Raw genomic sequence first — 23,064 nt, forward strand, 5'->3', positions numbered from 1 at the left:
TCACGCGCCCCGCCCGCCGCCGGGCCCGCCCCCGTTGCCATGGCGGCGGCGGCGGCAGCAGCGAGGGGACACGGGCGGCAGAGCGGCCCCGGAACCGAGCCCCCGAGGCTCCCCGAGCCTTCCCAGCTTGCCAGGCCCGCTCTCTGTGTTCGTCTCGTAGCGATGCCGAGGCGGGGACGGGTCACCTGAGGGGCCGCTCGCCTCCCCCCCTCACGCCCTCGCCTCCCGCGGGGGTCTCTCTGCTCTCTCTCCTCGCACTGGCGAAATCAGGCAGCTCTCAAAAGCTTCTGTTTGCCGTGAATGTTGTGTTATTCCATAGCTCGGCATCCCGGAGGAACTTCTGCTCCTCCCAGGAGGCCTTGCCCAGGTCTGCCTTGCGGTTGTGTGGTGGGTTCTGAAAAAGGAAAAGATGAGTGTGATCTCCTGGCTCCTCTCTGGCAGCCCAATATTTGCAAAGGGTAAGTATGACCTCCTGCATTGTCTCTGGCAGCGCAATATTTGCAAAGGGTAAGTATGACCTCCTGCATTGTCTCTGGCAGCCCAATATTTGCAAAGGATAAGTATGACCTCCTGCATTGTCTCTGGCAGCCCAATATTTGTTTATTGTGTTGCCCCAAATTCCACTGACTTCCACGAGAAGTCAGGAGCAAAGCCCAGGTTTTTCCCTCCGTGCCGTGAGGTGTGTTGGTCCGCTATGAACAGCTGCCTGTTGCAATTGGGTATCACACAATATAGCCACGAGGGGGGTTGTACACTTAAGGGTGTTACATATGTGTGGAAAATCACGCTGTGAAAGGCCAGTGTCTGCAAAGGAGACAGAGGAATCCTGCAAAAATCAATTTTATTTTAATAAAGGGAGAGAGCCCAGTGGGCCATACCCCTGTGGGGTTTCTCTCAGCTTTTTGGAGGACGCATGTTGCCCTCCTCCTTTCTCCAGGTACTCCCTTCCCAAACCATCTCCTACATATTCCCCCTTGAACATCTATCCCTCCCTATTTGTGCACTGCATGACCATTAAAATTAACCATTAGCCCACCCTGGATTGAGAAGTTAATACTCATAAGTCTGTTAGGTCTGTGCATTTTTCCCCAAAGTTCAGAAGTTCAGGCTGTGCTTCTCTCTGCCACAAACTCGCATGGCTTGGTGTTGGTAAACACCCCCACACCCATTCTTCCAGAACCTGGCAGGTCCTTTCACATCAAGTCTTTTGTGAAGATTTTAAACCCATTTCTCCTATCACATATGGATAGATGTATGTTTATGGTTGTCATTTTTTTCTACCTTTAATTTTATAGAGTAGTGAGAGCAATGATAAATTTTATAAACACCAGAGTATAGGCCATAATACTTGACTTTTTAAAACTTTAATCACATCCAGATATTGAGCTTGGGGAAACAACAGGGCTGTCATACCTAGTAGGATGAAGAGGCTATGGAAACAAACATGGACTGATCCAGTGGCATGCAGCTGTGAGGGAAGGACATCCTGGTGGCTCTGCACAGCTTTACCTGGGTACAGTTTGCTTTCTAATATACCTATGATTAATGATCTTCTTTTAATCTGCTTTTCAGAGCATGGCACGGTTTACACTGCTGGTTTAAGCCAGATGTGTAAAGCAATTGCCTTAAAAGCCTGCTCTTTGTCCAGAAAAATGAATTAATCTGTATGTTTTAAATCCCTCAGCTGGTTGAACCCAGCAGAGAGGGCTCTCTAGGGCAGCTGCACCCCGTTCCCTACTCTGCTGTTGGACTTGCTGGGTAATTCTGGACACAGCACTTAACCAGCCTGTCCCTCAGTCCCACAAAGCTGGATATGGTACCATGGCACCTCATACTAATGCTCATGCAGAAAGCATCTGCAATCTCTGAGTGAGAAATGTTTCATTTTGTTTTCAAATTATGTCAGACAGAATGCCTCAGCTGTGCCTCTTCATGCACAGTGGTGGCAACATTTACTCTGCTCCGAGGCAAAATATGTTTTAACATGGCAGCAATGAAGTAAAAAAGGAGCAAACTTTCTTCACTAACTTTTCTGAGGTCAGACACTAGGTAGATCTTTAAATAGATTACATATAACATGCAACTCCTTCTTAGTAATGTTTTGTAGCTTTTATCAGATGAGCCTTTTCCTGCCAGGGATTTAGGCTATCAGTTAAAGAAAAAGCTGTATGACAAATGGTTAGTTTGATAATTACCATCAGAATTTGCGGTGTAATCAAAGCCTCTCAGGAAACAGTGATACTGAAGTTTGGCAAATGTAGCCCAGCATAAAGATTTAATATCAAAGGGACACAGGTTCTGTACCAGAAGTACCTGAACTTGCATCCTGCACAGTACAGTCAATAAATTCACCATGGTTCTTACTACCAACTGTTGTTGCTGTTAGCTGCTGGATAGCCATAAAGGATTTTTGTATTTTATTAAATGTCATGTACAGTGCAAGGAGAGGAAATTAAATGTGATTTGAACAGACATCTCTTTTAAAACTTATTTTACTGATTTAGCTGTACTGAGATATTACTTCTTGTTTTAAAGATTTTTTAAAAAGCAATGTCTGTAAGAAGAAAAGCCATGGAGAGAACTAACCACAGTTTCCTAAGAGTCCTAAATTGTGACTTCTGTGAGTGAGCAAGACGTGGTGATAGAAGATAATAAAAGTATGATGACTAAGCAGAAGCTTATCAAAGTACTACCTCTCTCTTATAATGAGTTTGATAGACATTTATGACCTTGCCAATTAAGTGCTCTGTGCTTAACCTAATAGTGCAGGCATACAAAGAGAGGCAGGAAATACTCAGAACTAAAAGGGAAAATGAGTTAATAGCAACAGCTGTCCTATAGCTCTGCTTAGTGTAGAAGAGAAAGGAGGGTCTAGTGATATCTTTCTTGTAGCAAGGCAAACAGTGTGTTCCTTAGTCCCACCTCCACGCCCCACAGAGCCCTCTCTCCCAGTGTAGGTGTATGGAATTTGGACCTGCAAACTCTGGCTGCCTGGAGAAACTGAGGCCAGTTCATTCCTACGCTGATGAGGCTGGTTCTAGTGTTGTATTGGCAGGGCAGGAGAAGGACATTCTGCCTGAAAACTGCCATTAATCTTTTCTCTTCGATAATCTGTTTGGTTTCTTAATGAAGCATTTTACCTTTGTCTTGGATTTATTTCAGTACTTTACCAAAAATAGAAGACTAGAAATATTCGCAGAAAGTGTCCCTTGACTAAACACTGATAGTTTTCTGCATTTATCAAGCTGTGGCTGTAATAAGTTAAAACAGTCTGGATCCTTCTGAATAGATCATGGTTTAAAGGGCAGATAAGCCCTCAGCAGACACACCTTGTGTGACTACCTCATCAGCATGAAGGGACTCTGACCTTCCCCAGATCCTGAATATCTCACTTTCCTGGTTATCAAAGCCAACCACACTCAGGTGCCCCAGGCAGTGTGGCCATGGGGGCCAAAGGAGGATAATTTTCCTGCTAAGAAAAGACAACTTGGTTGTCAAACTGCACCAGCCCAGGAATGCTGAGCAGGCCTGGATTTCTGTGAAGGACAAAAGGGTCTGGATTCTCCTCCCTATAAGCACCACCCAGTCTGAGTCATTTGAGCCAGAAGTACTGGCATAATTGCAAAATATCTTCACACAGATGGTATGATCCAGTGTACGTTACATGAGGATTCTTGAGTGAGATATTTGGCTGTAATTAAAATACTATGAGATTAGGTTTTTATTGTTGGGTATTTTTCACAAACATTTCTTCACAGGGTGGAGAAAATGTTTTTCTTTTTTAGCACCACAGGGGTACAGAAAATGAACTTTTATTATTGTTGGCTCATTTCCAGATAAACATAAGAACACATTGTAAAGGTCACTTTGTGTTTTAAATTCAACAAAAATTCCATTTTATGTAGTATCTCTAGCATATATCCCATCTGCCATTCAAAACTTCTAAAACTCAACTTCAAACAAAGTTATCTTATAGACTTCATGCACTGCAAATCATCATGAATTTTGACCACTGTAGATGTGATAATGCTTTGCCACAAAAGCCCAAGTCCGTGCAGGGCATATACTTGTGCTGATTTCACTAAAATGTAGGGGCCACAAAGAGTTTTATGGTAAAGAAAATGTGCCTTTATAGCTTTGTTTCTTATTTGAAACAGTTCAATTTCTGAGGCCTTAGGATGAAGCAGTAAAATGTGCAGATAAGATGTGTTGGACACTGGACTCATGGGAAACCCCTGGATGCTCTCTCTGGACCCAGTTCTCCATTGCCCTAAATATTTTGTAGTTGTTTACATGTGCAGCAGATGCAAGGTATTAATAAATCTGAATTCTTCACTTACGTCACTGGTAACATTTTGAGGCCACTTTCCAGAGATATAAATGGCACCCAATGGAATTTCAGAGTTTCAGAAACCTGATTTCCAGAGATTTCAAGTTCTTTTTATACCAACTGAAGCGAATGAAACCATTTTCTGAAAATTGGGTTCCAGATATTAAAGTCTGGCAGGCAGAGCTGGGTTATCCAAAATTAGATGCCAATTCTGAAAAGATAATTGTAAGTGATGATCTCATAGGGGAAGTCTGAGTTAAGACTAGAATCTAAATCATCTGACACTAATCCTGTGCATCAACCACAATACTGACTTTTTAATACTCAGAGAGCTCAAATACTGACTTGTTAAAAGAATAAATGCAGTTTTCAAAACTCATCCACAGCACGTGCAAAATAGTGTTTTGATGTAATTTGCTGAATTCTGGTAGCTGAAGTCAATTTGCATCTCAAATTTTCAAAGAAAGTGGTTTCAAATAAATTTGTTTTTCAGTGTGGTGAAGTTAAGCCCCATGCAGGTAAATATTACTTGTAATTAATTGATTAATGGATTTTTTTTTACCATTCTTTATTTGTTTTCTGCACTTCTAAAGTCAGTTCTTACCAAATACTTCTACGTGAGAGTATCTGTGGTTGCTGTAAAATACTGTACATATTAGAAGATAGAAAGCAGTGAGGTTTTCCATTTTTCCTGTGAAGGCAGGCTGGGTGAGCTGGGGTTGTTCAGCCTGGAGAAGAGCAGGTTCTGGGAGACTTTATTTTGGCTTTTCAATACTAAAAGGGGGCTTTATAAGAGAAGTGGCAGAAGATGTTTTCTCAAGGGCTGCAGTGACACGACAAAGGTAAATAGTTTTGGATAGAGAGGGCAGGTTAGATTGGGCTTAAGAGACATTTTTTATGACAGAGATGCTGAGACACTGGCACAGGCTGCCCAGAGAAGCTGTGGATGCCCCAACTCTCTGAGTGTTAAGGGTTTGACTAAATGAGAGAGACATTTCGGAATGAACTGCAGTGTCTTTCATTAAGTAGCTTTTCCAGAATGCATACAAATCCTCAGTATCTGTTATTGCTGGGAGTTTGAGTTGCACCTTTCACTTTTTTCTCAAAAGACTTGGTATTTTTAAAGCCTTTTGTTTCTGGCCAAGTCCAAAAACTTATTAAGATTGAGAATGAAAATGGGGAAATAGTTCAAATATGTGGATGCACCACTAGCTTTAGATAAGGAAAACCTGTCTTCTCTTGTCACACTCAATATCACAAACTTTGTAGAGATTATTTGCCCTGAATTTCAAATTAAATAAGACAAACAAGAAAGAAAGGAAATGCAGAATTTTGGGGAGTTTGGTTTGGTTTTTTTTTTTATTTTGCGGGTGAACATTGTATGTACTTAAAACTTTCTAATGAGATTTCTTTATGCTTCTTGATTAGGGAGATATTGATGCTTCAGGCTAGATAATAAAAAAGGAATATGCATTTACTTAGCTTCCAGTAGCCAGGCTCATGAAGAGAAAGTCTCAGATGCAAATAAAAGACTGTGAGGTTGTTACCTAATTGATTAGAAGCAAAGAACTGTCAGATATCTGGAGTGTGCAAAGTATAAGACTGGCCTCTAATTTCTCAACTTTGGCAGTTTTGATGCCACTTGTACTTTAAATTAGTAATAATACATGGGGGGAAATGCAGCCTTTCTCTCTTTAATCTTTCTCTCTTTAATCAACACTTTATAAATGCAGTAGCACATTTCAGATGTCAGTAATGCATTTTTATCTGGCAATTGATTAATGTGCATAATAAGATGGATAGGCCTGTCTGCTGAGATGCTGAACAGTGACACACACCGCAGTGCTACTTGAGAAGGAAATCATCTTTTTTTATTATTTTCATTAGGGTTCATAGCTTTGGAAATCAATAGCTGCTCTAAGATGTATATGACATACTGCATGGTCGCTCTAGTTCCTGTAACTTATGTAAATATTTGCTTCTAATTATTTCTGAGGAAACATCCTTTCTATGCAGAATCAGCTGTACAATCAAGGCCAGTGTTGGGAGGAACAGCCTGATCAGATTATTAATCAGCCCGTGAGGAAGTGGAGATTTAAAACAGGAGGTGGCAGCCTTGAGTAGTAACTCACTGCTGTCTCTGCTTAGTTAAGCTCGGATCCAAATGGAGTCAGAGCTGGGCACAAATAGCTCAGCCTCTCAGCCCTTTTTCTTAGACATCACTACAGTAAGCAGCCTGGATAGTGAAGGTGGCAACAACTAGGTTTGTCATTTTTGCCTGGTAGTTAAAAATTTAGCTAATTAATTTAATACTTTTAATGTGAAGCTGTGAGTTTTCCTAGATTTTTTAACATTGGGATGATTAGTTGTAGCAGGAAAGACCGCAGCACACTGCAGAGGCAGAATTGAATCTGGGTCCTTCTCCTCTGGGTCTGTTTCTTCTAACTAGGAAAATCATGTTGCAGATAAGAATAACTAATAAAATATGGAGTTGATTGATTCAAATGAAAGTTGTGCCTATTTCTGGTCTCCTTTTTGGTACCCTGGAATGTTGGGTGATTTTTCATCCCCTAACTGTGGTGTACAAGCAGGTCATGAAGTACTTCTATCTCCTTTATGAACTACCACACAGTAATGCCAAGATAACCTACTTTTATTAACAATATCACTGAAATTTTCTAATCCATAAATCAGCAGAAAACCTTGCAACTACACAGTCTCAGCAGAGAGAGGAACTTGATGACATCATTGTTTTTCCCCTGTGAAAATGCTTAGTTGGAAAAAGACAAAAAAAGATTAAATGAATCAGAGTAGCTCCATGCAGCCTCCCATTTCTAATCTTTTTGAAGAATGTGAACAGTACTATTCACTGGTAAAAAATGTAACCAAGAGAGTTCTGCAGTGTTGTTACTTTCTGCTGGATATTCATAGTAGGAATTATACTTGTAAATTTTGTGTATGTATTGATTGATTTTTCCCTACAGCTCCACATTTTAAATATATATATATATTTTTGGCCAAATTTCAAGTTGCAATTTTTTCCTTCAGATGCATGTGAAAAGTCTTCATTTGAAAGTTTGCTAAGCAACAAATCCTTCAAATAGAACAGGTTGCAACTCTGCTCTGCCCGAAAAGTACGCATGCATGTAAGTATTGATCCATAACAGAACTAATTTTCTGAGCTTGCTTTTTTGTCACAGTCTGTAGACAAAGATAGCATTTTTCTTTTTTTTCCCCTGTGGCTTGAATCCTGCAGTTAACCTGTGCATGCACAGATCTGTCTGCTGCACACAGACACCATTGCCTGGATGGATCTCAATGAGAGACCATGTTTTCTGTAACAGTCCAGTCCTGTTAGGCACAGTAGACATTGTCAAGGAACCTTCTGTTTAATCTTTTTATTAAGCAAATATTTCCTTAAGTTTGCATAAGCAGTCACCCAGCCATGGCTTCCACACAATCCTTTAATAACTGGCAGGGTGTGGTGATTACATTTCCTCAGAGGCTTCTCCTCCATCTGACTACCAAAAGTAATTTATTCCTCAGTTCACTTGTTTTATTTTTCTCCACTTCCTTTGTCTGTCAGAGGCAGGCAGATCAGGGAGTTAATAGCTGTCTTTTTAGTGCAAGAAGTGGGTGGGGGATGATTCTTTGAGCCAGATTCCCTAAAGAAATAAGGCTTGTGTTATCATTCCAACACTCAACATGCAACACTAATAATGTGGAACCCCACTGGCCATTTCACTTCATGTGGAAGAGGAACAGGGGACTCCAGTCTTCCAGCTTCCTAGCAATTTATGAAAGTGGATGGCTGGGGGAGGAAAGAGAGCCTACTACTACCTTCTAGTATTAAGGTACTTATTAATTTAGGAGATATGTGCCAAGTTTTGAATAGCAAAATACTAAAAATTTGAGGTTTATTTGGAGTCAAGATGAGCACATCCCTTTTTGTGTGTGTTTTTGGCCACTGAAACTGAAAGAATGTGCAAAACTTGCTTGATACAGATGATCAGTACTGAGCACTACTTTTAGGTTGAAGGCTGAGTCATAACAGTTGTTCTGTGCATTAATTTAATTTTCACTCCACAGCATTTATGGGATTGGAAAATGAGCCAAAAAGCATTTTGTTCTATGAAGAAGTGCAATAAACTTGGATCTTATAATGTCTGTGTTGCTGGAGAAATGTGGTTTTCTTTTTTTGAGTAGGTAGTTTTGGAGTTTTAAGGGCTCTCTTTCTGATTGTTGCTTTCTTGGAATAACAGTAGCTGCAGCCTTGCCTGGGTTAGGACATGGACAGATGTTTTGTTCCAGATACAGCTGTACAGTGGAAAGAGGTTTTCCCTTCACAGCCACATGGGTGCTTCTAGCTGCTACAAACTGACCTGTCATGGAGAAGTTGTTATGGGTTTTCCCTAATTCACACTAAGCACAGAGGTGTATCATTTTAAGCAGTTTAAAATCCTGGTCTGAGGTATGGCAGCTGACTCTGCCTCACCTGAGTAAGCAGTACTGCCATGAGCTGTTTAGTTAGCACCCTGAAGAGTGGTCAGGAACTTCTGAGGTGATTAATCCCACCCACTGGCACTTCTAGATGCAGAAGAAACCACCTCTACATAGCCCAAAGCCCTTTTGGTAATTCACAAGCATATGGCATCATGGGCAGGACTTCTGCCTGCACAAAAGGTGTGTGACTACCATTTGGGGATTTGAATATCTGAGCTCAACAAACAGAAAGAAAAACCCTGACTCATAATGCTTTTACAAACCAGTTCCAGAGCAGAGTCACATTTTAAACTGGGCCACATGTGAAAATGGCTTCTTATGCTGAGAAAAGCTGTAGATATGTGGAAAAGGTATTTGAAGAACTATTTAGTGGTTTGAGGCACTAAGGAGATCTATTCTGAGTGCTATGCTCTCAGACTATGCATGGCATGAACAGATATTTAGGGAACCTTAGCCCTGTGTGTGGTAGAAAAGTCTAAGAGAAATGAGCAAGAAGTCCATGAGTAATGGAATCATTGAAGCCTGGTTTCCAATGGATTTGTGCTTCATGCAAGTTCTGCCCCTGGCCTGTATGGTCTTTGTCTTAGATGGGTTGTCTGATGCCTGGTAAGAATGAGGCTTTTGCTGCACTCTTTTCCATGGCTGGAGACCCCATCTGGATCTCTTATTTTCCCCAGCTAGCTGCCTACTTTCACTAAACTTGGGATGATTTTGTGTCTTGAAACCTGTGATTAATTGTCAAATTTAGTTAAAAATCACTGGATTGAAAAGTTACTCTAAGAGGAAGTGAAGACAGCAGAATAGGCACTCACACACAAAATATGATGACAAAGCCTTTTTTTTCCTTAGGGAATCAGAACAGTTAGACAAGGCACTTCCTTTGTATTTAGTGATTTCCAGCACTGGCAAAGTTACCTCACTGGGACATAGAAAGGGCACATGGAAGCAGATCTCTAAAGTTAAAACCTGCTTTCATCTTGCAGACCTGTTTTATAGAGAACTGAGGGACAGGTTTACAATATTGTACTCTTGTCAGGGAGCTTTGTTGGCATTTAGTTGGAAGTTGGTTGTTCATTAGGTGAAAATATGCTAGGAGTTGGTCTATATCTCTATGTAGATTGCATTTTTAAACTGTTTCTTACATCAATATTACCGATAAGATTAATTTTGCTTAACCTGCTAGTCATTCCAAAATTACATATATTTGTGTAGTGGGGATGAATGAGAAAACAAAATCCAGTAGCAGGTGCACAAAGCAATCTACCTTAACATGTAGGTCAAGTTTAATAGGCACATTTTGTGAACGAGGACAATTTTCTGTAGTTCTTATCAGCATCTTCATCTTTGATCTTCATCTCAGTAGGTAAGAACTCCATTGTTTTGCTAGTGCTTTGGTTGACTTGAATAATAGTCTTCCTTTGACTATTTGAGAACATGTAGCTGAAATACCTGGTAGTGGCAAGCTTTACTTTTGTCCCAGGGAAAAAACACAAAGGCTTAAATGGAAAATGAAAGAGGAACCTATCAGAAGAACTGTTCAGAATAAACAGCTGTGCGCATGTCCTGTCTGTCTCTGAAAATTTCATTTAGCTCCAGGCATGGGCTTGAATAATCTACCTCATGTTTACTAGCACCAGCTAAAAATTTATTCTACACAGAGAATATGCACCTTTTTATTCTACACAGGGAATGTACAGCATGTATCAACCTTGGTAAGAAACAAAGGTGGGTTTCATGTAGATTATGTCATTGCCTGTAAAAAAAGATACATCTTGACTGCAGAAAACAAAAGGGCTTTATCTAGGTGCTTAGCCAAGTGCAAATGTTTTTCCTCCAAATAGAAAATATCTGTTGACATAACTAGGATGGAAGAATCTGTATGCATAGGTGTGATAAAAAACCTCCTCTGCCTCACTGAAATTCTCAGTAAAATGTACTCTTCAGTAGAGCTTGTAACAGAATAATATTTCAATTAAACAATCTTTAACTTATGGTTCTAGAAAGTAATAAAGCTTTTACAAGAACTATATGTACAGTACGCCTTAGGATGTGTTGTCTAACAGCACAGCTGCTATCCAGGGATAAGTACTTCTTAAATCTGAGGAAGTTATTCCTAGTCCCTGCTTTTAGTTCTTATATTACTCTGTTTTATTTCTTATATTACTCTATGAGATAGCAGACTTCTGCATTAAATTCCTGCTTCCTGGCCTTACTTTTCCAATTTTAATAGGCAAACAGTTTGCAGGGCATGAGCCCTTCTTCCAACAGTCCCAGTTTATTATATTGAATATCACTGAGGCAGTGAGATCAGTATTCCCCTCTGTAAGGATTTCAGGGTGGTGTCAATCCTGCCAAATGACTTTCACAATGCTCTGATACAGGCTGTGTGACTGAGGTTTGAGTGACTCCTGCCTGAGCAGTCCCGGTCTTCTCAACTAGCACAAGGTGATTCCTTGGATTCCTTGGTGTCTTGACTGCTCAGATCTGTGCTTGCATAACCTTAGCCAACATCTGAATCAGCTGCAGGGCCAAGAAAGGCAATACTGGTGAGTTTTCCAGGCTCCTTAGGCTGTTTCCCTGCACACAGTGTTTGCCAGCAGGTTGGAGCTGAGCCTTGTGTATCATCTATGAGTGCTGGGTATGGATGGGAGACAAGAGCTGTCTTCCAGTACAAGGCCTCCTTTAGATATCATGAAGCTCAAGTGCCTTCTTTCTGTCAATATCAACAATTTATCTACTACTATCACCTGCATCTAAATGAGTAGTTTGAGGTGATCTTTGCACTTATCACACTATGCAAATAAACTGGTTCTTTTGATTCTGTGAAGGGAAGGGGCTTGTTTGTGCAACCTTGGGAGCAGACATGGGTACATGTTCCTGGCTGCAGGAAGAACAAATGGTTGTGGCATTTGGAGACTGGGAGACTGCTCATGAGAAGTATTACGCCATGTTCATCCTATCCTGGGTAGCCTTTCTTTGACACTGTACATTGGAAGTGTCTGTATCATGGAAAACAAGTTTTAACCACAAACACTGTGTGGAGTGTGACACTGGTACCTGAAAGCAGAGACCATACCCAAAGCAGCTGTGGTCTTCCTCTTAACATGCTCAGTGTAAGTCACAGCACCTCAGGTCACATTTTCCAGTGGTATTTTCAATGGTCCTTGGGTAGTATTTTGAATATTATCAACTTAAAAATTAACTGTTGCCCAAGAATATTTAACTGATTTCACTGAATATCTGAGAAAATCTGAAGGCTACAGGGCAGTCTTTCATTTAATTTCTTTTTTCTTTCCTTGTCACCCCATTTTTTCCCCCCTTGAAGCTGGCACAGCCTCGAATATAGAGATTTTTTTACTCTTTAATCTCATGCCCTCAGTTATGACCTCATCACTCCAGACCAATTTCTGGTAGTCATTTAGCAGTACCTCTGCTAAATTGGGATATGTAAATTAACTGTGGGGATAGTGAAGTTAAGAAAAAGCATGTAGTTTAACTTCTAGAACCCAGGCTAAAAGTTTAGTGCCAAAGCATGGAAACTCTGGGGTTTTCCTAATGAAAATGAACAAACTGAATTATTGAGACAATAAAGGTGGTATTGTACACAGCTTTGCTTTTCTTATTACACAGAATCACTTTCCTTATTGAAGAGAAGTAGTAGAGAAAGTAAAATGAACCATCCTCTAAAGGCCAGCCAGCTTCTCTCACGAGATGGTCAGTAGGCAATGAATAGGCAATTCAGAAGATAATTTGTTTCAGGAGAGAGGAACTCTTCCCTCAGAAGAAGGAAGGGATGTAGTCTTGTATGTGTAGCTATCACTGCTTAGCTTTCAAATTAACACAACCTTATCCAGCCTGTTTTTGTGACTGGAACCTAATGAAAATGCAATCAATATTTGCAAATGCAAAGCTCTGCAGCAATGTAAGTCTTTCTACTATATTTCACCCTGCTCCACAGAACAGCAGAGGAGATTTTTAATTTACCCACTCAGAACAAAGTGCTGATTTGGCTCTGTGCTTCTTGGAAACCGTCTTTGCTCTGCTATTTCCTGTTATTTTCTCCAGTTTTGTATTTCAGAAGAGAACAGGGACCCACTACAAATCTCTTTGCGTTTGTGGAATTGTGAGGTGATTCCTTGGACAGATGTAGATGCAGTGAAAGGGGAATGAAGAGCAAAAGCACTGCAGAAAGTTTCCTCCTTTTAGTTGTGAGGCTTTGATGCCTGGAGGCCAGCACGCCACGGCGAGCAGCCGCCCGCAGCGCTGCCCTTGCTTGACACGTTCAGCAGAAGCTGCTGAATCTCGTTTCCTCAGACTTTCAGCATTTTTCGGGACTGTTCCTCCTTTTGTGCCGAGGCACGAGCCGTGAGCTGGGTCGTGCTCGCTCTGGCAGCTCCTGTGACACCTCACCTATGTAGGTGACCTTATTTCAAAGCTTTCTGGACGCCAAGTTGAATTAAGTGCTTCCAGGATCTGCGCATGACCTGGGAGGAACTGAATGATTGCCCATAAAACCATTTGCACTTTGTTTTGTGCCCTTGACAGATCAGTGGTTGGGAATTTGTTCACATACCATCTTCACCTGCTAGCCTTGCCGTGCAGGAATAGGTAATTTCCTTTCCAAACATGATTGGCTTCTGATATCAGTAGGGAATTGGCAGCTCTTATATGAAAACAGTATCCAGTTTCCTCTTTTTGATTTCCACTGAGGTAGGAAAGGAGTTGTTATTGTTATGGTCTCAGTGCTCTGTCCAAGTTCTCTTCCCCACATAACTGCTTTTTCAGTCATTCAAAGCCAGCTTGTCAATAGTACACAGCATCATATCTTCTACTGTGTGTGAGATTGTTGTGAGATCGTTTTTCCCCAATATCACAGGCTTCGTTCTAAACAGAATTGCACAACCTACAGTGAAAAGATATCCTCCTTCTTTTGTCTCTTGGTTTTTCTTCCTCATTTCTATGAAAGAATAAGAGAGTGCAGAAAAAAGTGTCTATCTGGTGCTGATGGTAGGGCTTAAGAAACAACATCATGGAATTGAAGTGTACTTTTCTTCCTATTTCTTTGTCATATAAAAGCATTGATGCCAAGTGTCACTCACAGTGCTTTCAGTTTTCTTCTCAAATGGCAGGAAGCAGTTGCAATGACTTCTTTGTAAAGGGTGTTTAAATCAGCAGATATGGAATCAGTGGTGCTGGGCAGGATGAAGGCAATTGCCTCATCTCCAGCCTCGAGTATCACCTTTGCAGAGCTGCAAAGGAGTTTTTTTTGCTGACAATAAGATGGTGAATTTTGTTTCCACTCTAAACAGCATAAAGCAGCTGTGTTGGCTTTACAAGTAATTCAAAGGTTTGCTCTCCCTTTAAGTTAGGGTAAATCTTTTGGGCATCCAATGTATGCCATGCATCTTTTTCCTCCTGTCAGTTACTGGAGATGGAGATAGAACTGTGGTTTTGTCTGTGCTTTCATGTAGCATTATTAATGAAACAGGTAATCCTATTTGTCTTGAAATCAAGGGAAAGATCTCTTGTGTTCTGTCCATCTGTTCCAGACACCAACAGCATGCTCATCACCATGGTATTGGAACAGTCTGGTACACAAATAGCAATCAGCAGTTATTAACATAATATTGTTACTTGGTCCATAAAGCTGATATTGGCAGAGATACAAGACATCACTCACTGTGAGACAGTTTCTCGGGTGATGTACTTTGTTCTGCCAGAATATGATAATATTCTGTATAAAAGTCAGTAAAAGGATGATTTTTTTTGTTTGTTTCATGTAAGTAGCAAAAATTGCCAGTATAATATAAATATATCAAAAATTTGTCTTTACATCCAGTAATTTACAATCCATTGTTATCGAGTTGTAGAGCAGCATTCTTTAGAAAATGAAACGGCTTTTTTTTTTAATATGTATTAGATCAAATCAAACCACTACAAGTTCCCCTTTCATTCCTTTTTCCCCAGCTGCTGATATTGACTGATACAGGACTGGCTTTTTGCATGCAGAACACCATTTATTTCAAACTGGACCTAGACAAGTTCAGGTCTTTTCAGCAGGTGATCTGTAGTGCTGAAGGACTGGCATGTAATTGCAGCCCACCAGGAATCTCCAAGTCTCCCAAAACATCCTGAACACCCACAAATTTGGATGCTCCTTCTTTGTCCTTACTCCCTTTCATACATCTCATTTATACGTGTTCAAAAGCCCAACTTTAAATGCCTCCTTTTTGTTTAGTCATTTTTCCCTTTGATGTAACCTAAGGATTTTTTTTCAGAGTTGAACAGACACACCTTTAAAATCCCTGGTATTTAAATTTCTGGTCAAAAGGAGTATATTCCTCTGAAGTGGCACATTTGTGCCAATCCAGTTAAATTAATAGCCCATCTATACATCACTTTCCTTCCCTTCTTAATCAGAATATATTCCTGGGAGACCTATTTCGTAAGTTTGTCTACAGAGACTTCTATATCACAGCAAGATGGAGCCTTTTGATCCTGCTGCTTCACAGATGCAAGGTTGCAGCCATGAAGCAAAAGTGAAACTAAGGCATTACAGTTCCTGGGTTTTATACACAACAACTTTTGCTCGCTCTAGAAGGCAAACTGCTGCCAAATTAACATTTCTGTAAGCATTATAGTGCCCATACCAGTGCTGCTCTAATGAGAGGGAACATCTTTATCTGAGCTGGTTGTGATGATGTCAGTAGAGTGAAAAACGCCAATCACTTGTTTTTAAAATTTTAAAAGTTTAATAGTAATAAAATGGTTATAAAAATAGCAATATAATTAGAGTAATAAAAATTTGGACAATTTGGATTAGGACAATACGACAAAATAAAAACAAAGAGTTATGGACAGTCTGGGTGCCTTTTTCTGGGCAAAATAAGCCCGAAAAGGGACACATATTAAGGGAGGATTAGCCCTTAAAAGCAATAGCCTGTTGCATATTCATACATCTCATACATGGTGCATAAATTCCATTCAAACAAAGGATTTTGTCTGGTCAGTGTCAACTTCCTCTTAATCCTAACGGCATCTTCAGGGCTGAGTGAGGGGGGAAGAAGTTAGTTTCTTCTGATAAGAGAGCAATAAATTCTTTTTCTCTGAAAGATTTAGGTGTCCTGTGGCTGCTCTCTGTGCAAGTCCTCTTTTTTAAAAATGTATCTTCTATAGCATAGTTTCTATTTTAACATTGTTATAATCTAAAACTATATTTAACACACTACTTAAGAAAATTAATACAGCATAACTTTCTGAACACAACACGTATAATATTCATTTTAATATTTGCGAAAAGCCAGTCATAAAATACTCATTTTTCACAGTAGGGATGAGCAGACTGTGTCAGCAATTACTACTTTTTCAGGGAGCAGGAAAACTTAAAATGGTCATGGTGTTGGTTCAGTCTCTATTTTTATATCAATAGCTTCTTTTTTTTTTTAAGTTATCTACAAGAACTAACTACTATTAATAATTAACGATTAACTATCACAATAAACTAATTAAAAATGTAAATGGATTCTGAAGGATGTTGTTGTCAAATGGAGCCTTCCATTTGTTTGGAAAGGCCAACAGGATCTTGTTATAAAAAAGAGGATAATTTCCTGCAGTCTGTCAGGTCAGCTCTGTCTCGAACACTTTTTTTGTTTAAAATTAATAGAAACTAGCTTTTGGCTCAGCTAAGGGAAAGAGTCTAAAGTACTGAGTGATTCTCATACATGTGTAGATGCAATGAAGGGCAGAGGGCAGCATTTTTAATCTGTCATTCCCTGTTATCACTCTCAGTTATTAAGCAAGTGTGGGTATTAACATCAACTTTGCCTCAAACATTCAACAGATGTTACTTATTAGAGAGAGTGCATGTGCCCCATGTTATTTCTTTCAGGGCCTGTCTCTGACTCGATGCATGCCAGATTGTCCTTTAGGATATAACCCAGTGAGCAGGAGGAATGGGTTTGAACTTGGCAAAATGGCAATAAGCATAAAGGTACAGTTGGAACTTCCTTGGAATACTCTCTCCTATCTTATTATCCTAGGCCAGTCAGTTCTCTGCAGCCAAATGCTTCAGAGCAATGTTGTGGAGAGGAATGAGTAATTTGTGACTCAGCTTGGTGTATTTATCAGGACTGAAAAAGCTACAGCTGGACTAAATGCCATGTCCACAGCTTGTTTCATGAAGCTGTTTTTGTCATGTTCAGTGACTGCCCACCAAAAGAAAATGAAGGTGCATTGCTTCAGCTTTTATAAGAAAGATCTGTGGCAAGTTGTGTTGTATTCCTGAATACAAAAAGTTTCCAGGGGCTGATAGGTCTCTCTGCTCCTGTGCCTGCATGAACATTGCAACAGTACATGTTGCCACTGCACAATCTCCCTTTGTCCTCTTCATTTGAGATAGGCTGCATCCTCCTCAGTAATCTTTGAGATTTATGACTTTCAGCATAAAATGTAACCACTAAAATAGGGCAGATACTTTTTCTGCACAACTCTGAATGACTAGTTGAAGCAGGATTTGGGGGAAAATGTATCATAGTTTTGTAGAACTGGGTGCCTTTCAAAATAGCTGCTCAGAGTGGGGTGCTCATTCAGTTCACTGCGTGTTACACTGGGCACACACTAGAAAAGATCAGACACTGCTTTGAATTAACAAGGAGGGCTGGGATCTCTGATATTGCTAATTATGTGTTGGTGGAAAGCACAGTAGCCCATTGTGCTTTCTGAACTAGAGTATTAGAACAAAAAAAAGCAGTGAAAAGTCATCACTGCAGAAGCTGTCACCCTTGTTCCCTTGTGTGCTCTATCTCTTCTACGGGGAAGTCTCATGGATACCAAAGAGGAAAGCAAATGTAATTGTCCTGATTATTTCTTGATTCTTCAAATCCCATCACACACAATAATCCTCTGTGGCTTTCTGCCCCACACGATGTTTTGATGCTCTTGATTTAGGTACAATGTTGCCATGGCTTTTGAACCACGCATTTTAGCAGATTTTGTATTTGGACATAAAAGCCTGGATATGGAATGCATATTACACGGGGCAATATTGTGTTAAAAACCACGCAAAATTAAGTAGTTAATCTCATGTACTCAAACTGTCACCCTTTTTTGCAGGGTACAAAAGGAGTCTCAGTTAATGAATAGAGCCAATGCATGCAGTGTGTAGGGAGTGTCTGCATTTAACTATTAATTACTTGATCTTTGAAAAGCTTTTTTTCTTAAGGTAAAATGATCAAATAATTTCAGTATCTTATCTCAAATAATATTATTTGTAGTTATTTTTCACAGTAGCAAATGGAATGTAAATAGGTAATGGTGAATTTATAGCTCCTGAATTTATACCACTCTGTTCTCTCTCCTTTTGCTTGCTTTAGGAAGAAGCTGGAGAGCTGCTTCATCAGTGCCAATCCATACTGTGGTTGGTCTCATGAAAAGGATCTTATTGATGAATTACTACAGCTACCCTCCCAGCCATGGAAGAATATCTCATACAAAAAAAATCTATAGGTAACTAATAGGTGTGGTAAGCAGCCTGTGAGATTTGGGAGAAACATTCTGATATACCTGGAAATCAGCCTAGATCTAAATGACCTGCCATTGTGGATATTTCAGTCTTAATTCATGCTTTTCCACCACATTTCAGAACGTGTCCTTTATCTGAACAGCTTTGCTTTCTTGTTTGTTTGTTTTTTATGTTTGTCAGTCATTACACACTGCTATTTAGAATCAATTTAGCACCATTCCATGTGTTGAGTGGTTGTGGTGAGTGATGATTGCAGGATTAGCCTGCTAGTAATTAAATGTTGCTGCCTCTTAGCTTGAAAATGAAACATCTCTAAGGAATTTAAGAGTTTCTTGCTTTATTTAGGTTGGGCATGTCTAAATAGTATGGGTAGGTTTACCAAGTCAGTGCAGGCACAGTGCAATCATAAAATAATAAATTAAAAAGGCAAAATGAAGAAGGAGGAAGAGTAGAGAGAGAGGAAGAAGAGAAGAAGAAATTGAGAGAAGGGAAACAAATTCAACCAATCATTAAAACTTTGAATTGCATTGGAAATTTTCTACACTTTGCTGAATCTTGGGTGTAATTTCCTAATTTTGGCTTTGTGCTATCCACATAAAGGTTTCCTGTCTGGACTCATTTTTACTCACAGATTGGTTTTCAAAATTTGTGTTAGGCTGTGTAAAATAAGACATGTTGCCTGTTTGTTGAAGCCTAGAGGGGTACCTGTCTCAGTAAAGCAGAGGCTGGGTTCCTTACCATTTGTGGACCCATTGAATGCTTGATTTTCATATTGGCTTTACCACTATGAAGTGTCTTCCTCTTGAATTCACTGATTTATGTTCTAAGCAGAATGAAGCCCTTTTTAATTTTTCTCAAAATCTGCTATCAAAAATCACATTATTTCAGCATGCAAAGAGAGTTCTTTGCTTCTTCAAAGACTTATTAGACTGATCCGTCCCATGCTTCTCACAGGACTGTAGCAGTGTAACCTCATATGATACAAATGCTGAGCTTCTGTTTGAAATAATAGGGATGATGCCAAATCCTGAAGAGACATCAGAAGGATTTTAAATAAAGGCTGTCACTGAGAGGCCTGTAAGCTGCCCTCACTTAGTTCTGTCTGGCCTGTGTCAGGGTGAAGATGAAGGCTTTTGAATGTCTTAATCGAAGCAGAGCGTGAGCTTTTTACCTTGAGCTCTTGTTACATTTAAGGATTCATGCTGAATAACAATAATAAAAGATTAATCCCATCTGGTTTTCTGTTGATTGTTAGTTTAATTTAGTGTATGACGACTCAAAGTTTAGTCTGCCAGCCAACGAAGGTATGCAGTTATCAACATTACTGATAGGATAAACCAATTATGTAAGCTTATTTTCAAATCTCCCCAAATCCCATAATACTTAACCAAGTAAAACCCGTGAGCTAAAATGGACCTGTTTACAGAAAGGTACAACATCAAATAGAGATTTCATTCAGAACTTTGGGTAGACTAATTGACCTTGTTGGCTGCTTTTTTTTTTTCCTCTGTTGCCATTTTTAGGTATGAAATATTTCAAACTGAAAAGAAAGTATGGACAAGAAAAATACAGTTGTAAGAAAGAATTTTGAGAGTTTTCAGAAGGACTTCTTTCCTTGCAAGTCCTGAACAGTATGTTCTGTGTCTTGAGTGTGTAGTTGGTGCTGCATCTTTGAGCTGTAACGTATTTCCCAAACCCTGTGTCTAACCATTGCCTTGGCAGGGCTCCAGACTAATCCTGTGGGGAGAGGAAAGTGCCTGTGGAGCTTGGCAAAAGTTGCTTGTCCTTTCCTCCTGAAGATATGGATTTGTTCCTGGGTAGTGTGGGAGGTGGCTCCTCCTTCCTGCATTTGTAGCCACCATGGAAACAGATAATTCCAGAAGACGGTCTAATAATGCAATTGCAGACCCAAATTACAGAGGTCTAAGACTCTCTCTCCTGACACTAAATTGTACATGCATCTCCTGACAGCTAAATTGTACACACATGTGCAAGCAGTGTCACAAGCCTGCTCAGAAATGCCCCAAACCAAGTTAGACAGAGACTCCAAGGGCTGAACAGCATGAGAACGTGCCAAGGGCCAAGAAAGACAAAAAAGCACAAAGAGATTCAAAGTTTAGCTCATAGAAAGTGTGAAATTATATTGTCAATGTCAGGCCGTGAAACAAAGGAGGCATTCTGTTGTTGAATTTCATGTTGCAGGCCCCTGTAAACATGCAGTACAGAAAGTATTGAAGATGCTGTGCAAGGCAGGTGTGTAAAAAGGATGAGCAAACAGAGGAGGATCGTGAGCAAGGAAAAATTGAGAAGAAAGTTTTTGAAAGACGAAGAGGTCAGAATAGAGCCTGGTGGCACAAAAGCTGATAGGGAAGAAAAGGGGCATGACAGCAGAATGAAGGCTGACAGAAAGCACAGCCATTAATTTAATTTGCTGCTTTTCATTGGAAATGTATCCTTTTGCCAGTTCTGGGTGCCATGCACACGTGTAAGAACATACAAGCTTTTCAGCTTGCCAGGGTGAAACTGCCTTCCGGAACTCTGGTGTCAAAGGCACCTACAAGACCAAATGAAACAACCTTCAGTATGAAATCAATGTCAGTGTTCAATAACATCCGGTGCCAGCCCAGCTGGGTGAGTATGTGCCAGAGCATTTGGATGGTAATTGGCTGATGAATCGAACTCTTAAGCAAACAGATACCTAGGCAAAGAGCAGAGCAGCCAAATTCCAGGGAGCACTGCCCTGCTATCTCCACTGTGTTGCAAAATCCGTCAGGTGAGTCAGAGGGAGAAGACAGCCCCGGGCAGTACCTGCAGGGAGTACTCTGACCCCTACTTTTGCAAACCTTGTGTTTCTGGGCCCTTTTCAAGTGTGCTTCCAGGCAGGACTCTGCCCTGATGTCTGTGAGGAGGTGAACCAAGGTCTGCAGCAGGAACAAAGGGTTCATTTGCTGAAAGGAGATGAGTGCTGCGAGCAGGACATCAGGAGAGAGCACCCTCAAAGCCCAACCTCCTGTTGCAGAGTTGTGGTCCAGAGTCTGAGCTGTCATTATAAAAACAAACAGGCCAGATCCTCAGCTGGCACAGAGCCACAGAAACTCAGCATAGTAGCTCGAGTTGCATGTTCTTTATTGCTTGGGGCACTAAAGATTATGACTGAAAAGATGCCCAGGATGTCACAGATGAAGTAAAGTGTACCGAATTTACCAGCAGCCTTAAGTAAAAGCCTAAGTTGCTTAATTTATCCTTGGAATCATTTTAGCAGTGATCTTTTTTTACCTTTCTTGTGGGTGCTGTCATAAATGGCCTGTGGGAAGAGTGGAATTGTCATATCTGGACATTTTCAAGAATATCACTATTGAGATTCAAATAGATGCAGCTGAAGCAGAGGAACTTGAGTAGATCATCTCCTGGAGTCTCTTCCAGCCTTCTTTTTTGCATGATTTTAGCAAATCTGTTCAGTTGCTGCCCTAAGCTGGCAATACCACCCTGCTTCCAGAGGCTTGTGTCCCAGAAACTCCAGCTCCCAAACCCCTCTACTTCCTCCATGGCTACTCATATAATATAAAATGTGGTTTTGTCAGTTTTGCAAAATATTGTGTAATCAAGATCTGAACTGTGGCAACAGTGTGAAGTAAAACAGAAAGATATCAAAGTTAATAGGTAACCTGCTTATTACAGTGTTTTGTGTCCTGCTTAACATAATTTTCTACTTCAAATTTGGCTGACAGTTGCCCTAAAAACACAAGTGTGCTCACAGCAATACTGAAGCAAACTAGGCTTGAAGAAAGGAACCAGAACAAGGTGCTAGATCTCCTTCTAGGACTTTTCCAAAAGAGATGTAGCTCACCACGGTTGGACATCTGCTCCCAGAGCATCCTGCTATCACTTCACATCCAAGTGCTCTTGACACTCCACCCTGCTGGTACCTCTTGTCTCCTGCCTGTGACTGGGACCAGCATGAAACCTTGGGCTCCATTCCCCTCACTGTAGGAGCCGAAAGCACAGGCCAGGTGTCCAGCCAAAGTGAGAGGTGGAGCTGGACATGAGCTGGTTCCTGGTGATTCACAGACCACTAAATTCCCTTAAAGCAATGTGTGATAGTGGACCAGCTCTGTTAAACACCTCCAGAATACCATTGTGCTGTCCATTATTATTTTCCAGACATCTTACTATGTCTGAATATGGGTACGTTGTACTTTCCCTCCAAGGGTACCACAGGTCCATCAGCAACTTCTCCTTTGCCCTTGAGTTCCTAAATCAAGAATTAATAGGAAGAATTTGTTGACACTATTTAGGTGTGCTGCCAGCACATCTGAAATGGCCTGGTTATATTGTCTAAAAAACACAGGTAGCTGACAAGTCCTGCAGAGAAATGATGCACACGGGAGGACTGTGAGCGAGGCGAGAGACGCTGCTGCTGATAAGCTGCAATCAGTGTTTGTTCCCCAGCACTCCAGGACCCACACAGCCAGCTGCAATGTTGTGTGCTCCTGGGGCCTGACCTTCTCTGAGGCTGCTGTGCATCTGTCAGCCTGACAGCTTCCCACTCCACAGACCAGACACTGAGAAGGGGCAGGGGAAAGGAAAGGCAGGGAAAGGCAGGAGGGCAAATAAATACCTGTATTACGTTTTTTCCTGATTTTATACATAGTCCAGGGAAAAGGACCTACCAGGGGGCAAATGATTTCTGAGCACTGCTGTGCTAACATGA

The 23,064-nt window shown here is 40.6% G+C and overlaps 1 long non-coding RNA gene across 7 annotated transcripts; it reads left to right on the forward strand.

Annotated features, from left to right (window-relative positions):
* Positions 1–35: 35 nt before the first annotated feature.
* LOC135297418 (uncharacterized) lies at positions 36–22,010 on the forward strand. 7 transcript variants are annotated; one of them, XR_010359431.1, is made up of 7 exons: positions 108–458; positions 1,379–1,513; positions 7,379–7,476; positions 14,801–14,880; positions 16,722–16,823; positions 18,205–18,337; positions 20,076–22,010. It is a non-coding gene; the product is annotated as an uncharacterized LOC135297418 (long non-coding RNA). The 7 variants fall into 7 exon arrangements; XR_010359429.1 differs by lacking the exons at positions 14,801–14,880; positions 16,722–16,823 and adding an exon at positions 19,877–19,984 and having other exon boundaries at positions 36–458; XR_010359434.1 differs by lacking the exons at positions 14,801–14,880; positions 16,722–16,823 and having other exon boundaries at positions 40–458; positions 20,076–21,126; positions 21,233–22,010.
* Positions 22,011–23,064: the final 1,054 nt, after the last annotated feature.

This window comes from Passer domesticus, chromosome 3 (genome assembly GCF_036417665.1).
Source record: "Passer domesticus isolate bPasDom1 chromosome 3, bPasDom1.hap1, whole genome shotgun sequence".
Classification (NCBI taxonomy): domain Eukaryota; kingdom Metazoa; phylum Chordata; class Aves; order Passeriformes; family Passeridae; genus Passer; species Passer domesticus.